The 18,080-nt window shown below is 45.9% G+C and overlaps 1 long non-coding RNA gene across 5 annotated transcripts in view; it reads right to left on the bottom strand.

Annotated features, from left to right (window-relative positions):
* Positions 1–15,982, bottom strand: part of LOC115252330 (uncharacterized) — a 72,814-nt gene extending 56,832 nt beyond the window's left edge. For 2 of the 5 annotated variants that reach the window (XR_003890753.1, XR_003890755.1), the window contains exon 1: positions 15,658–15,982. This is a non-coding gene — a long non-coding RNA (uncharacterized lncRNA). The other 3 variants (XR_003890751.1, XR_003890752.1, XR_003890754.1) reach the window with 2 other exon arrangements.
* Positions 15,983–18,080: the final 2,098 nt, after the last annotated feature.

Here is an 18,080-nt window from a genome sequence, read left to right as displayed (position 1 = left end):
ATTAAAACCTGATAATGCCTCATATATAAGCCACTCTTTATTACTCATTTCATCTGTCTCCTGATATGTGCACTTACATTTTTTCCACTTTCTGGCAATAAAACAGCAGAAGACAAACCATGAATTCAAAGCTCAAACACTGAGGGAGTGACAGGAGCATTCATTTACTCAACTATTGGGAATAAAATAGTGAAATAGGGTTTAAAGGTGTATTTTTAAATAAATAATTCAACTTTCTTCATGCAACTCTGGCATCAACCGTGCCCCCAGACCACCTTTGGTGTTTTCCCAAGAAGATGAAGAGCGTTAGAAACCAATTTACATTGTAAACACACCATGCAAATCTTGTTTACTGTACTGGGGGTCGGCAGGCATGGTGGTTGATTTCTCCCAAGACCACCACACGTTCACAGTTAAAGACACACAAAGCACCCCCCTGCACCCACTTACTGCCTGCTCCCCTGGGGAGAGTGCCCACCTCCTGACCTCCTCCGACAGGGGGGTCAAAGGGAATTTAACACAAGGGTTCTACATTCCTCCAAGGTGATAATTGATGTCATTGCTGGCAGGGGGTCACCAGGCGCCTGGGTAAACAAGCAATGACTCACTATGCACGTTCACTTGTCGCTAAAGAGCGTGCAGTAGGGCTGCAGAGCGGGTAAATCATGCCACCGACCCTGGCATGACAGCCTGTCACCCCTCACTCTGGACGGTGTGTGTCAGAGCCCCGAGGTGTTTCTCTTAACTGTAACTAAACCGTCAGGCAGACAGGCCGCTTAACACGTGCTTTGGAAAGCAAGCAAGAAACAGTTAGCAGCATTTAAAAAGAATAAACTACGCCCGGGTTAAACACATCACAAGCCCTTCGTAATGGCTCTTCGAACCAGCAGACGTCTGCTTCAAGTTACACTGTTGATGAATTGTTTTTTATCACATCGCAGGGTGTTTCTGTGCACGTCAGGTGTGGTGTAGTTAGCTTCATATTGTTATAATTATCACTTATATTATCATGTACCAACAATTGTCCTTAGCACCAAATTATAAATATGCTAATGCTTTGTTACTGGTAGTTAGTTTAGATTGGGGGAGGGCTTGAGAGTGTTGTTATTTCCTGGTCTCGTCCCACATGTGGTTCCCCCCAGCTACCACACTAAAGGCTTGCAGAGGTTATAAAAGCTGAGTGGGTGATTAAGAAGCAGGAATAATGGCCCCCACAAAACTAGGAATGTGTTTAACTGTTACAGCAGCTCCAGATTTGCAGTGAATCAGACTGCCATCATTAAAATTGCAATTCCCCTCCCGCCGCCAGTCTTGCACGGGGAACAGAAGAGAAGTTTAACCATGACTTTCAAAGGATCTTGAGAAAACATGAGCAGCCGCGGCAGAATGCACCCTAGGTTTATGATTTGTGTTTGAGCGTAACCCCAGAGGATTTATTTTAGGTATGTCTAGAGCCTTGCTGACCTACAAACCAGTTCTGCATTGTTGCATTCGGTCGATCTTTCTAAATCCCGGATTTGAGACGTAAAATATACAAACACCTCCACCTCTGCTCCACCATTCTCAAACACAGGAACACCAGAGCAGTGAGAGGTAGAAAGAGTTGGCTTTTGCCTCTCTGCTAAGCATGCCCAAACCCATACCTCATCACTTTCCTCATTACTGCAGCTTCATGGCTTTTTAAGGCTCTGTGCTTTATCTGGGATTTCACATTTCCCAGCCTGCCACTTGACATGGCTCACCCAGCTGCCAGCAATCATAAAGCAGAGGGCAGCAGCATGGCTGGCTGGGTCTTCAGGCTGCACCTTGATTTGAGGATTGCACATTATAGCCGCTGGCTCTTGAAAGATTAGGTAATCATTGGGCACGTAGGCCATCCTATACCTAAAAACACACCCGGCGCATCACACCGTACTGATGGACATAATGGGTGGGAGGAAAGAAGTGTACGCGTGAGTTGACATGGTCACGGGTTAATTGAGGATGTGAATCTACGCTTCAGAAACCAGAAAATGCGTGACCCTTGCGGAAAAAGAAGCATCCACGTGGCCCCGTAAAGCTTTTACACCGTACAGAACACTCTCAATTTGTTTTTCTTGCATATCTGCATGCATGCACACTTTGTACATGTGTGAGTCTAAATGAGAGGTAAGCAAAAAAAAGTTGCCTTTAAACTTGCCAATAAATATCCTGCCAGTAATGTTAAACACCTGCCCATAAATCCCTGAGGAATGCTAAATGAAACCAAGTTGCAGAGCCTGTCTCCTGTCTGGGGTCTCACGTCAAGACAGGAGGATTTGTAATGGCTGTATCCTGGATTACTGAGTTCAAGCAGAAAAGCCAGGAGGCTGCAAAGAAACCAAACATGACAGGGTGGACGGCACCGCGTTTCCTCCGCTGCTGTACATTTATGTGCGGAATAAAATCTGAATCAACTACAATGTCTGCCATCAAAACGTGCTACGACATGACATGACAAGCTTGTTTTTTTATCACCATCATTACAGCCGAGTGATCAAAGCCCCTCACAGACCGTCGTGTAATAACGGCGGACACATGGATCTAAACAGTGTCTACAAAGTGTCCCTAATGTTCTCTGTGCAAACGTGAGCAAGACGAAGCAAGACAGATGATTATAGCGACTCAAAACACGGGCCACTGATCTGCTCACCCCTGCTTTGTGCGCGTCCCCCTAAACCACCCTAAATCACCCCAAACGCGTAATAGAAGACAGCCGTGCACACACACTGTATGCACATATATTCACGCATGAATAATGTCAGGGCAAAAAGAGTCTTTTGGTCTATGATGTGGAGCTTCCAGGGGTGAAATTGTACATTTGACCCCAGAAGTCAGAGACGCGCTGCCGTTTGGCCTCGTCTCTGGTTTCGATTCCCTAAACTCCTGACGCCTTCCTCTCAGTGCACCTGTCGAGTGCCACTAGGCCCCCTGCCCGGACCCTTTCACCACAGAGAATATATGACCCTCCTTCCTTGTCCAGTGCAGCTAATTGCTACTGAAGCTATGACAAGACCGGGGCGTTTAGCCGCCCTGAGTCCCGGCCCAACAGCACCCCCCCCACCCCCAACTCCTCAGTGAGTGCAAGATAAGGCTGACCGAGCACAAGCATTTACTCCTGGAGTCGGAGGCTGCCCCATTCAGTGCAGAGATTAAGCACTGCTGTCTACACGCAACCATGAATAATGAAGCTATCACTTCAGACAGGCAGGCAACAGCACTGTGAGCCATACACACCCGTAATCCCATAGGCTGCCGCGCACGTGCAAAATGTTGACGGCGGCAACAGAAGCGTATAGACCTGGCTCATGCATTATTTCTCACTGCAGAAGATTCACTCGGAGCTAATTAAATCTTCAATGGTCACTGGTTCTTCCACAAGAGCTTCGATTTAGCTTTTCTAATAGGCCCGTCTCACAATGGGATGATGTGAAAGGCCAGGGGGGCCCTGGTTGCAAAGAAGTGTTAACATGGCTCCACTCGGCATTAATTTCACACAAGTGCCTGTAGAAACTACTCAAGTGACTGTAAGATACACACTCATAGACCAGGCAAACAGATCGGTCACCACAAAGCAAAAGCTGCAAATATATTGGATTAAACAAATAATCCCTGCACAGTAAAACAGGCACATCATTTCCAATTTTACTATAATTTATTAAAACAAGACTTTTGCGTGCAAAAGTGTCGCAATCTGAAGTGGAAAATAGTGTCCATGCACTTCGCAATGCCATGGAAACCAGTTTATACATAATTTAAGTTCCAGGGCTGACATTTTGATAAAGAATAAATAGAATAATGGTTATGTAATATTATGTAACAGTCGCTGATCAAACATTTACATGACTGAGAATGGGTGAAATATGTAGAATGACAGGAAGTGCTGATTTGGCAAATATCTTGGCAAACACAACCGGACAGCAGAACCAGACTTTAGCGAGGACGAGAGCGAGCAGACCCCACGTGACTGCCGTCTGCGTCTGGACGCACGGCAGGTCCGTCGGCGCTTCCCTGGTGAGCGCGGCGCGCACACGCTCTGGGCTGATAAAAATAGACGCCATTCATGTGTTGACAGGGCTTAAGGCGCCGCACGAAACCCGCCCGACATGTTACACGTCACCGCACCCACTTTCTTTTCTGTTGTTTTTTTTTTGGTTTTTAATAAAGTGGCATCTTACACAATTTATCTTCCTTAAATGCGCAAGGGCGCACGGTTAGCCGAGCACGGTGTCCCCGCCTCCCACCTGTCGTTCAGTAAACACGGTGTTGCTTTCGGCTCTGTCGCAGCACAAACCTCAGCCCCGTCTCATCAGAGCGACAACGACGCAGTTCGTTCATTCCCACCACCGTCCTACAGCCTCTTCTAGGTGCTGCGTCACCGGCTACCGACAGGGGCAAAGTATGGCACCGAATCTGAACTTGCATGAATGGAAGTGACGGAATGAAAGCACTCAGTCAGCAGGAGACTCACTCAGCTTCCAACAACGTCTGTGCGTCTCGCCAGTGCGGCGCTCTCCCGCATCCGTCACTGAGCATCACTGGTGGGGGGAGAGCGCGCAACGCGTCCTCCTGTACAAACACCGGGTCCTGGACATCCCAGACATCCCGTCCTGCGACATATTTTTTAGTTTGGACTCGTTGATGTCACTTCCTGCCTGGGTAATAGCCTGTACAAAGGAACACATGTGGATTTGAAGGGGTGCTCGGGGAGCCGTGAAGAGGGAGTCAAGTTCAGAAGGTCATCCAGAGGCGAAATATCCAGACGCCGACATGAAGCCGACACGCTCTTTAAAATAAAAGCCATCAAGCGACCTGCTTCACTCGTCCCGTGACCTATACTTTACATAACCAGCCACGTCCACTTTATTCTACCCCCCCGACGCTCCAACGAGTTTCCTTTCCTGGTGCACAGTGCGCATTTACGGCCACGATTATGCAATCGTGAGGCGGCATCATCGCAGATTCTGCCTTCTGCGTGCGTGCTTACACATGATCAGCGCGTACGTGCCCGATATTCCAACCTGTTGACACCTGTTGATGTTTTAAAGAGAATTATTGTCTGGTTCTTTTTGATGTGATATCATTCGGTTTAAGGGTCCTATGACACATTCAAGACAACTTATAAGACGCATTATGAGAAATGTAAACTTTTTCTTCTGCTTCCCTGAGGGAGACTCCCCTCTGATGAACGGTCACCATGTCACCATGATGGCTGATGGTTTGAGAATTGACTCCAGTTTACCTTTGAACCTGGGCCCAGCAGCCCACCTCTGATGTACAGAGGATCTCCTCTTACCCGTACCCCCCTCACTGGTCTCTGTGATAGGCAACCAGAGCATGTCAGCCCCACACAATATTTCAATTTCCTGTTGGCGGAAAGAGGAATTTTAAGGCTTGAGTGAAGTTCAGAGGCACAGTGTGGTTCATGTCACAACTAGAAGATTCAAAGGTTGTAGTGAGGATAATGAAGAAAGCAGATCTTCTCTACGTCAATAAAATACGCCTGGCCTGATGGTAGCGGAGGACAATGAGGAGCCTTATTTTATTGAAACCAGCATCAAAACAGTTTTCTTGCTTTATACAGCCAAAAATCAGAGTAAAAGCACCTTAAATTCAAATTATTCACAAAATAGCTGTCTAGCGACATCAATAATAAGATAATAAGAGAAATTATAATATATTTATCCACAAAAATCACAAATACTACTCTTTTTGTGTGGCCAAGAATACATATAAATATTGTCTTAGACACAATGATAATTTCATGCTTTTGTTATGTGGATGAGTTATATTTATGTTTCTCGGTGATTCAAACAGGATTAAGTGCATTTTACCAGCGTGTGTTAACAGGCAGACGTGCAGTCTGAGGAGGTGCACGAATGTATGTTTTTTTGATAGGACGATGCGCTCATATAGCTCTCCTGCAGAGGTCTGTGATTGGCGGGATTAGTCAGGGGGTTGTGACCAGCTGGAGAAGCTGTGAGGCAGGCAGTGCAACCTAGTGGTGGAAGAAGGGTGTGTGCGTGTGTGTGTGTGTGTGTGTGTGTGCGTGTGTGTGTGAGTGTGTGTGTGTGTGAGTGTGTGTGTGTGTGTGTGTGCTGCAGAATGAAGAGCACAGCTGTGAAGCAAACAAATACACATTTTCTCTATCGCTCATGGCAAAAGAAAATCAGTGTTGATAATTCAGTTTATTACATTTATCTCCCTGAAACACGCGCTCTTAACCTCTAACCCACGTGTTTGATCCTTTGACTTTAATACCACATACGCTATTCCAAGTTTAAAAATAATAGATAAATCCTTACAGCCCACCCACATCATGACTTCACGCTCTCCAAACAGGTTTGTGTGTTTATAAGTACCCTCCTAATCCTGCCTTTTCACAACCTCGTGTTACTCCTCAACCAAATGGCAACAGAGGTCGGCGACCAGTGACTATGTCAAAATGTGTCTTTCCTTCCTAATTTGGAATTTCGGAGATGCGCCAGCGGCCTGAGCACTCCTGTCCACGTCTTTGCCAGAGTGAGACTTATGTTTGGTTTAAGGAGATTGATCACAATTTGTTTCTGTAAAACTGATCCCCCCGCCCACCCAAACAGATTACCACACCCTTCCAGATGTGATTTTCCGCAGAGATTGAGCAAACAGCAGGAGGAGTTTTAATTGAAGGGGGCTGGGTATCGTGGAGTGGGCAGAGCTGGCCACCAGTTTTTGGAGAAAAAGAAATACAGATAGACAAATAAAGTCCCTAAACCGGGGTTTAGTAGGGCCCCAGCTCTACCAGAGCGGCCCATTTTTCCTTCAAGGGGATTAATAATGAATTACGGCACTCCCACCCCCCATCTAAAAAGATATTCATGCATGCTAATGCATCCATTATTTATAGTGTGCACAGAGGCTGGCTAGCTGCGGCCCCTCGCAAGTAGGAGGGATGTAGGGATGAACGAAGGAGGTGGGGGGGTGTCTCTTCCCCCCGAATGAAGCTTCGGGGCTCTGGAAGCAACATCCGCCCATTGTGACCAGGCTGGAGCTGGATCTGGGTGGGGATGGGACAGGGACTGGATGTGGACAAGCAGGAAGGGGTGGGGGGGATGAGAGTGTGTGTGTGGGGAGGGGGGGGGTCTATGCTGCCAGACAGGCAGCTCGTGCAGTGACAGAGGGCCGCCAAGTGTTGTTGGGGGAGGGGTGGATTAAAGAAATAAATACATGATAAGAAATAATCATGCCAGGGAGGGAGGGTGTGATGGAGACAAAGAGGCTAAGAGGGACAAGGCAGGGAGGTTAGTTAAGTCAGACAGGATTTACTGTCTGCACGAACAGATTTTTGGCCAAAAATTACTACGAAATGCCCAAAAACTTTGTGTGTGTGTGTATATATATATATATATGTACTGTGTGTATATATATACACTGTATATATATACACACACACACTGTATATATATATATATATATATATATATATATATATATATATATATATATATATATATATATATATACAGTATGTGTGTGTGTGTGTGTGTGTGTGCGTGTGTGTGTGTGTGTGTGTGTATATACACTGTATATATATATATACACACACACTGTATATATATATACACTATATATATATGTGTGTGTGTGTGTATATACAGTGTGTATACATACATACATACATACATACATACATACATACATACATACATACATACATACATACATACATACATGCATACATACTGTGGGAAACAAACACACATCATTTTTCCAAATCAATTTTAGAATTACTGATTTCTCCTTATATGGAGAAAACCCAAGGATCCAATCGAGCCTTTTTAGGATAATTTTCAAGTGCAATTAGACAGCAGCTGCTGCTCATATTGAAGAAAAAGGCTTGAGAGGAGCCTCTGTGCCTTTCACGTGCACTGATGAGGACATGGCGAAGAAGTGCAGGAAGAAACAGCAGACTGAAGAGATAAGATAAAGCAAGAATCACAAGCCAGATGAGCCCATATTAGCATAGATACAGTCACCAGGATTGCAGGGATACGGGTTTTCCAAGGTGACAGCGAGGCCGCGACACCTCAACTCATCTCCATAGATATCGCCGGGGCCACGCCGTTAAATCACACGGCAGTCTTATCTACGACATGTCTGTAGAGCCTGTCATTCTGCCAACAAGCTGACACTTTAAGTTTCAGTAATCCTTGTAAGTGATACAGTTCTAATACTGCTTTATTCCCCCCCGCCCCCTTCAAAAAAACTGCCAAAGTTCTCCTTTAAAATTCAAGATCGTCAGAGTGATTGTTTCTAAAAAGTTGCTCTCCCAACAGATAAGGCGATGATTCAAGCAGCATAATTCAGAGATAATCCCTGGAGGGCAACTTAGAGTTCAGCATCGATGGCCTTGTTCCTTACCCGCATGAATTCACATCTGGTGGAGATGTGGTCCGATTTGGGGTAAGAGGTTATCAGTGGCTTTGCAAAAACCTGTTTCAGAGGGATTGCCCTCCCCATTTAAAGTGCTGGGTTGGCATTATACCCCAACATGCTGGTAAAGCAAATCCCCTGGTATGATGGAGTCATGAATTGTTGCAGTATAAAAGGATCACACATAGTTACATGAACTGTATGATTCAGGCATAATGCAGGTAACAACCAGTCATCCATTAATGGCTGACATGCAATTTGGCTCTCGCTACACCCCAGACCTCCCAGAAGTGACAAACTGCAGCACTTTGTGCAAACATTGCAACCATTGTTGCCTCGACGAGCGCAAGGTGAGGCCGCGTTTAATATCGAAACCTCAAGCGCACACAGGAAATCCATAAACATTGGAGTAATGTCAAAACAGCATTTTGAGGTCCGACTGGTTAAATTTTCCACTGTTCAAAGTAAAAAAAAAAAAATTGCCCCTGCAACATTTCCTGCACCCCAGTGTTTTTTATGACAAATACAACAGCGGCCTAATTATACATGCCACCACACAAAGCCTTAACTACCTTCTTGTTACCGCAGATACGACCTGCCTTAAAAGTGCCGGGGTCGCCTTTATAAATTGTTTCACCCAGTGCCTGTCTGTTGTGGGTGAACTGGCACCATTTGGGGAACTATAAAATGTGTAAACGTGTCAGGAACAAGACAGAAGCTGAGGAAAGTAACTTAAATTTCTGTGAAGTGAACTAACAGTTCGGTATGATATTGGTGTTTTATAATAGTGAATGTTAAAGATACACACTGTAAAGGTAATTGAATGTTTGCGATGGTACATTCATGCTGATTTTCAGAGACAATGGTGGCATATATATACGTAATGTTATTTTGACAAGGAGACTGCGAAGGAAATTGTTGTGAGGTGTGCAATTAAGATTTCAAAAGCAGCTTGATAATACGAGGGTTGCTGCATCCAAACAGATTATAGATAAAAGGAGGGAACACGGGCAGATTCAAAACTGTCGTAATGAAATATAACCAACGATATAACGGCATTCCGAGGATGAAACAGAACCGGAGCCTGATTATTCCAAACGTTTCAGGAATAGCAAAAGGAAGGAGGATGGATTCTGTTGTCCCCGAACCTCCCCAGCGTGTCCAAGAAGAACGTTTTGGGGCGAACTTTCAACCTCTCCCTGTAGATACTCTGGTTACGTTTCAAAGGTTTCCTGGTTTTGCATTACTAGCCAAACACGCTGCAGCTATACACAAAGTGACCACTCAGTGGAGGCGGAGGGGGATCGGACGCCCCGTGCCGTGGCCAAACATTCCAGTTACGAGCAGCTTGAACAGAAGAGATACCATTGATGTTATTGCTTGCTTAAACAAGTCCATGTTCACTTGAGGCAAGTGTGATATTACAGTCAGTTAAAGCCTGGTGGTCTCTGTAGAGGATTTCAAAGTTTGCAGCTGTCACAGCGCAGAAGACTTATTTGTTCTTTAATCTAATCTGAGTTATCCATATGGGCTTGATTGCGTGTGTCAATCTCTTGAGTGATAGAATAAAAACCCGTGGCACACCCCCACTAAAGGCAATAGCATCAAGCACCATTCTCTCACAGATGCATGGCCCTATGTTAGGCAAATGGGCAGAGAAATGGTGGCCCGCTGAATCAATTATTACTCCTCCCATGTCCTTTGTCTTAACTTCTGCCTTATGTCCTTACAGACGCGTTAAGAGAAAGAAGTTCTCTGCCTTGGAATGAGCTAACTCAATTATCATAGCAACTGGCAGTGCTCTTTAACACGTCAATGGGACTTGTCCTGCATGCATAATTTTTGCTGTGTTATTGTGGTGGCCTCTGTGTTTCTCACTGACAAAAACCCAAACCACAGGCACAGGGGGGCTATTGTCATGAGCGCATCCATCTGGATCAAGGCCATTAGAGGATATTTGCACTTCCTCTGTGGCTTCTGGCTCTTTTTGACATGCAGCAAGCACAGAAAGCAACACCCACAAAAACAGGGGCCAATTGAGGTGCAGATTGACCAGAAGGACAGTGAAGAAGGGCAGTCAGCAGGGCAGCACTGCTGTCAAATGCTCCTGTCAGACCCAGTGATGGACACCCATGAAGGGACTGCTGGTTGGACCATATAGGCAGGCCCCTCACTCTCTTTCTTTTGTCCCCAGGGATGTCGGAGGGAGTATCGCAATGTCATAGGGTCTTGACTACAGCACACTTCTGATGTCACACGTTTGAAGATATACAACTACCCTGCCATGGATGCCCACACAAAAAATGAGATATTCAAGTGGTGTGCAGAGAATAGACAAAAGCAGGTAATTTCCTCTTTCGTATCCCATCTTAATCCATGAATAAAACATCAGTGTATGGAACCTACCGTATATGTTGCCAACACCGATTACATGAAAGTAGCCACAAATTATGGGAACAAAATATATAAATGACGCCTTTGAAGCAGCGCAAACATGCTGGTGAGACACTCAGATAGGCCTGATGTGGTTAACGCCGCATTTACAGTGACCCCGGACGGCCCTTTCCTACATGTGCATTCAGCGTATGCAGTGGTGCTTGTGGGCACAGGTGAAGTGACAATTATCAGCACCAGCACAAATCTCTGCACACCCGCAGGGAGACATTCTGCGCACGTGCACAAAGGAGGACCAGCTCAAGTCGCGAGGCGTGCAGCAAAAGCCTCAGCTCTCGACGCATACCCCCCATGCGCAGCTAATATTTGCGTTGCAGCCGCTGCGAAGCTGCGTTGGAATGCGCGCGGTAGATTTGGATCTTGATTTGATTAAGAGCCAGAGTCGAAGGTCCAACCGCTGGAGCCAATATCAATAGGGGCGGGTGGTTGAGGGAACTGTTGCGACGGAGGTGAGGTGGAGGGGCAAAGCGTGATGGCGGGGCGGGGTGGTGGTGGGGGACTTGGTTACCTGTGGCCCTGGCTCCAACTGGGAGTAATTTGGAACAGACTGCTCCAAATGTGTTCATTAGGTTGTGATTGGACCGAGCGCAGGTGGGGAGGGCCTGCCCTGCCTGATGCTGAATAGTCCTGATTGTGCCCAGCATAGAACACCATCTGTTTCAATGAGATGGGGAGAGAGCGAGAGAGGCAAGGAGAGGAGAGGAGGAGGGAGCTACCGGCAAAAAGTCAGGTTTTATGATGTCTGGACAAATTTGTGTACTAACAAGATGATAAAAATGTAAAGGCAGGAAAAAGTAAAGCCCGGCGGTAATTGCCGCTGTCTCGGTTGTCTGAAATTCTCATCTCGGGTTTCCTTCAGTGCTCTAAAGACCATAAAGTACATTCATGAGAATTATTAATAGTTGGTTGTTTTTTTTAATCACAAGCGGGCCAAGTGTGACATTGTTTTCGACACGAGGTGAAAATGGCATCCATTTTCAGTGTCCTCAGACAGGGGATTGACGTTGGGGCAAGAGGGTTTATTTATGGGCTGCCCGATTCAAAGCCGGGGTGTTTCTGGTTAATCCTGTACTCGTACCAAAAGCAGACATACAAATGTTAATCAAGCCTTTTAGATTCACTCCTGCCTTTCCGAGGTGCTATTACCTAAAAAATTACATTTCGGTCTCACGCGGGTAAAAACACCAAAGACGAAAATATCTTTTGACTTGGTCAGGTTCTCTTTATGTTTTTCTTTCTTTCTCTCTCTCGCTGTGCTCGGCCCTGGGAAGAAAAAGTGAAGAGCAGAAGAGAAGAAGGCTACTGTTCGCCGCTCGACTTTTGAAGCGTCTTTATCGGGCTTGGCAGCGTGGTCCTGCGTGTCCAAGCCTCATCGCGCTTTTCTTCCTTTGTGCTGTCCAAGGTGTGTCCAATGCACTGGGGCTTTGTGTGGCGAGGGAGACGACACATCGCATTCTGTCTTCTGTCCAGAGTTGGGGGATGGGGGATTGAGGATTGGGGGTACAACAGAAGTAATGGCAGCAGGAGGGGGGGGACCAAAAGCAAACTTTGAGTGGGCCACGGCTCTTCAAAGCTGCTATACACAAAGGCTTATTAAGCGTAACTTCATGTAGAGTTGTGCCAGATGTAATTGCGGGGTTCCTGAAGATAGGGGATGAGGCGCCAAGCTCCACTCCACCCCTGACGCCACGAGAGGCCTGCGCTGCTTTGACTGCGTCGGGTGGGCAGAAAAGTGAGCTTCACAGTGGTAAACATGCAAATAAAGGAGTGATCATAAATATTCTACAGGCTTGTGGTATCAGAAAGGATAATTTCACGCGTCGAGATTGAGGATTGGTTGCCCTCATTAGAAAAAAAGAAATCGCAGGAGATGACAAGCGATGCCCCCCCTCTTCCTTTTACAGCTTCATGGTAAAGACTCTTTCAAGTCTGAACACTTCTTTCCATAGAAAATTATATTTATTTATTGTCTGCCAGCCCCGAGGTTGTCGGTAGAGTTAGACTATACTTTTGTGATCAACCTGACTGGTCCCCTTCTGTTTCCTGCGGCCTCCTGCTGAGACGGCACAGGTGCTGAGCGAGCATTGTTCCAGGGGCACTAACGACACAGTCAGGTAAATTTGCACAGCCGCTTCCCCGTTCAGCGCACGCTCCCGCCTCAGTGACAGCGAATGGTGGTGGAGGAAAGGGCGGTGCCATCACTTTAGGCCCGCAGATGGGGTTCCCATAGGAGGGACACGCCCCGAATGTTTCCAGACAGCGTCGAGGGCAAATGCGGCGGCAGATCCAGCTTTGCATCGCAAAGATTCCGCAGCCACTTTAGATAATCGGAGAACAGAAGGTTCCTGTCGTCTCTTCGTGCGTCAGGTCCAAAGGCCTCCCGCTAGCGGAGGAGAAACCGCAGCGCCCGTATCTCCAAGGTCAAGGCTTAGATCTCTCACAAAGATTTTCCTCAGTGGGCTTGTTTTCTGTATAACAGAAAATTCGACCATTGAGCTTCATCAAGGTGACATAGTGAGAGTACAATAATGGCATATAAATGCACCTCCGTGGCTCTCATCTTCAGAACGCGATTTCATCAGGCACCCGTGTTTGTTTTACAGACTTATTCCTTGCTACTGCGGTTGACTTAAGTTTACTTTTTGTCTTTGCTGCGGCAAATGGGTCTATATTTGTTCTATAGTGGCAGAATTACCATGGCTGCTCATGGAGGAGTGAAATCTTTGCCATGATTAGAGGGGAAATGAAGGATCTTGTGTATATCCAAGTGATATTAAATGGTAGAGGCATTAAAGCCCGGTCCAGCTCTCCTTTGCATATCAATAAGAAGCTCCTGTGAAATGGAATAATTCAACCACGCGTATATGTGGCGACATGAGCGATTTTGAACGAAGGAATCACAAATCTGCAGAGCAAATAAGCATAAAGGAAAGAAAATGCGTTTGAATGACGTAAAATCTTGTTTCGGAATGGCTGGAGCTGATAAGAAATATTGAGGATATCATAGAGTGATAAATATCTGACACGTTTGGCTCGTCAATGACTTCACCGTAGGCCGTGTCCACATATAATCCGGATTGGTTGTAAAATGGCCCGTACCACTCCACCTATATGCAGTATTTGCAGGTCACAGAACAAAGCGCCGGGGCCAGTGAACGGGTGTCAGGGGTCAGAACATCCCAAGGGCACCCTCGGTCTCGTCCAAAAACCTCTAACATATTTCAAAGCCCTCCTGCTGCCAGGAAACCTCATCAGTGTGCCCCCTCCGTGGCCCCGCGCCGCTAACTGCTACCCACTGCCCTCTGCAGCGGGTGAAGAGGGAACCTGAGTGCATCACCTGGAGATCCTAGCATGAGACAAACAGACTCAACTTGTCCGAACCCAGGCCCCGACTTGGTAGGGGGGCAGAAATAATGCAGAGGGAGCAGAAATACATACAGGGAGCGGACTTCATTTTCCATATAGTTCACAAAGCTCCTTATTTGACTCAAACATTAGCTGGAAAGGTTTTCACCCCATGAGAGATAATTACTCAGAACCCACCCAACGGTTTCGTAGTCCCATATGGACAAGGGCAGTTGAGCACTGTGAAGTTTTGATAGAAGTTTTGATCATGGACTTTTTAAAAAAAATTTGCAATGTCTACACCAACCTGCACATTTAATTCTTTATACCCTTGAAAGCCAGCCTATACTGTACTCATACTTCTCAAACAGAACCTTCCAATTTACAAATAACAGAATAATTAAATTTGTTACTAACAGCCATCCTCTTTTCTGAGAAAAGGAACAAAGGCTGATTATAACGGGGAAAAAAGGAATTTTACTTGTAATCCTGAATTAATTTGTTAATTCTGTGTGAGCGTGGCCATGATAGAGTGATGGTATTAAAACCTCCCATCCCTCTGTTTACCCAGGCCCCCCATCAACAAAACCTGTCCTCTTCAAGGCAACAACGCCGTCCTCGCCTTGCCTCACATCGCGCATCTCTCAGCTTTGGGAAGCTGAGAGAAATTAAGGTATTCTATCTCCTACCAGATTATACTTTATCCAAGATGAAGGCTTGGGGAGAAAAAAAAAGCCCTGTGCAGTTCAGTCAAACTAGCTAAACGGGTGAGAATTAAGATGTTGTAGTGTGGGATGAGGCAGTTATGCATACATAACATGTTGAAGCTGGGACCCCCTACTGGGAAGAGGCACGACAAAGCCTCTCAAACACCAATACCTCTGGGACAGCTAATGATTAATTAGCTTGTGTCATTAAGTGAGGCAAATGTCACCCGAGCTTCCTGGGGAAGCTGTCACACCATGTGTAGACGACTCACAAGTTTCCCCCTCAGGTGTTGGCGTTGGGTGGGGTGGCGGGGGTAGTGCACTGTTACTAGGCAAATCCTGACATCTAGTGGCCAAACTAAAGCCTGCAGCTGCCGAATTTTTTTTTTTTTTTTAAAAACGAACTAATAGTCATGGCCCGATTTTCTTGGGCACAATATAAAGAAACAAAAAAAAAGATAAACAATTCTACAAATAACTATGCGTATTTAACTGTGGAGTTGATCCCTGGCCTCTATATATAGGAAGGTCACCTTTGAACTTTAAATGTCCTTGACCTCAATGACTGTGGCACTGAGGTCAAGATTGATAGGACCTCTCCCTAAAACCCAAGCGTCTGAGGCGGCGTGAGTTGCCAGATAAGACAGGAATACTTTAATACGGAGAATTACAATATGAAAAACCTACATAAAACACAAAAGCAGAATTAAAAGATTCTTACCAAATGTCCTGCTGCAGGCTGGAGTATTCTGACCTAGATCCAGATGGAAGACCCCTCTGAGAGAGTAGGGAGGACTGTAATTGCTTTTTCTTCATTATCCACCCCTTTTTTTAATGCACGTATGCTGACGTTCCTTCTCTCTCGCCATCTCAGAATCAGTGAGACTGAGACTAATGAGGGTCAGTGCTGAATCCTGGCCTGCTGGAAGCCCAGACCAAGGCAAAGTGAGTAGGCCCCTCGCGTCACCAGGGAGTGGCACCGGATCATGGGGAAGCTAAACCCGTTCTTGAACACACACACAGCTCTTGGTTGTGTTCAGTCACATCCCCAAGCACACACACACACACACACACACACAGAGGCAAACACAAGCAGCCTCACCCTCACATAGACTTGTGCATACAAAAGCACACCTGTCAGGGCCTTTCCACTGTGTGAGCAAAAGCAAAGAAGTGTACCCCCCCCAGTTTCTCTGTATGTGGTATTCCATGTCTGTTATATTAAAGCAAATCCATTCAGTCCCCTACCTCTCATCTGAAATAATGGCATGAGCAATTTTCACATTTAGGCAGGCAAGGACACATGCAGTCTCTCGCTCTCCCTCGCCATCTCTTTCTCTCTGCTTAATGAATGGAATCAGATCCGAGCCCCCGTGGTTCCGCTCTAATCTGCCTTTGAAGATTTGTACAAATTACCAATATATATTAAAAAAAAAGGCCCAATCCTCCTCGTGCAGCTGCACGTGTTTGCAAAATATACCAGCACATAAAATATCTGCTCCGATTTTAACTACATGTTTAGCAGTTAATATGATTTCTGTTTTGTGCCCCTGCAGAAAGGGCCCGGGGCTCCGCCAGGAGCCTCCCAATTGTGCCGGTCTACTGATGTGTGACGTCCATTCGAGGGAGGAATCTCTCCAATAGAACGACTGAATTAAAGTGCACTTTGGTCCCGAGTGCTCTCACTTTGCCACTTTGCACCATAACATGTCTTGTCCTAAAATAATTAGACTGAGGCCTTGGGTGGTGGAGTGGACGGATCCTCAATGGTCAAAAGAAGGAATGGCCTCGCTCTGAATAGAAGCTTCGCATCTTAAAAAACACTTTATTTCTTTACACTTGGGGTTTGTTGTCTTTTGTGACTATTATCCCCATTCGCCGTTTGCTTTCATGCAGCTGTTCGCCTCTTAAAAAAGTCTTTGTGCCAGCACCATGAATACAGGGAATGTGGCAGGTAGCCCTTATTGCAAGTTAATCTCCTGAAAGAGCCTCATAGAAGTACTTTTAAATTTCCCAAAGCCACAGAGGGCTCATCATCAATCGAGCACTTCTCCCCTTTGTGCCGCTGATGAGTGTGGTGCCCAGCCGGTGACAATGGCTGCCAAGTGTGGCAAAGTAATCACCTTTTGGGGAAAACACTAGTAATTACTTCTAAACTGTTTGGGCTTCGGAGACAACTGCCATTGTGCAGCAAAATGAAAGGCTTCTTTTAGAGAGCAATGCCGTGATGGTCGCTCCCGATCTTTTTGTCATCTGTTTGTTTACAGAGCTTTTTCATTGCGGCTACACGCTGCAGCCATTGTTCACCATGGTCTGTGTGTGTGTGTGTGTGTGCGTGTGTGTGCGTGTGTGCGTGTGTGCGTGTGTATGTGTGTGTGTGTGTGCGTGTTCTTGTACTTTCTATATACTGAGTACCAAAATCTGTATTCTAATAGCACAGTGAGGACACTTTTTGGGATGTGCTGACATGTTGGTTGGTCCTCACAAGTTCAAACACCTGTTCGATGAGTGAGAAATGTTTTGAGGTTACCGGGTTTAGGTTATAGTTACTAGGTTAGATGGGTTAAGGTTAGATTTAAGGTTAGGGCCTGAGGAAGGTATTATGCTTGTAAAAGTCCTCTTAGGACAAGGGTGGACAAGGGTGTGTGTGTGTGTGTGTGTCTACTGTCTATATCTTTACAGACATGCCTACATTTCGGGTCCATAAATGCATATTGGATATTGACGTATGATGATTTCTTGACTTGTCCACAGTCTCCATACTCCACATCCTTCTGCGGCGGCAGGGCAGCGCCGAGCACTTTCTACTCGCAAAGTTTGAAAATTAGCATTTCATTCATGGATTAAGATTAGGCTGTTCTCTTCTCAGAAGTTTATTCTGATGTGGGCTGACACTTTTACACCGCGTTAAGCTGCTGCCGTCATATCAGCCGTTTCTCATGGTCTGAGTAATGATATTCTGTGACATTTAAAGTTAAAAGTATCTGATTACAGTGCTGACTTTAATGTAAATTGTTGACCTTTTCTGTGAATGCCGTGGATGAGTTCTTCGCCACAAAATGATCTGATTTCCTGCTAATCAGGCATCTGTTCATCACATAAGAGGGGAAATCGCTGGTAGAATTCGAAGCCACTGAGACAGAA

This window comes from Takifugu rubripes, chromosome 14 (assembly GCF_901000725.2).
Source record: "Takifugu rubripes chromosome 14, fTakRub1.2, whole genome shotgun sequence".
Taxonomy (NCBI): domain Eukaryota; kingdom Metazoa; phylum Chordata; class Actinopteri; order Tetraodontiformes; family Tetraodontidae; genus Takifugu; species Takifugu rubripes.
Note: the sequence above shows the minus strand (reverse complement) of the source record. Positions and strands in the feature narration are given on the sequence as shown.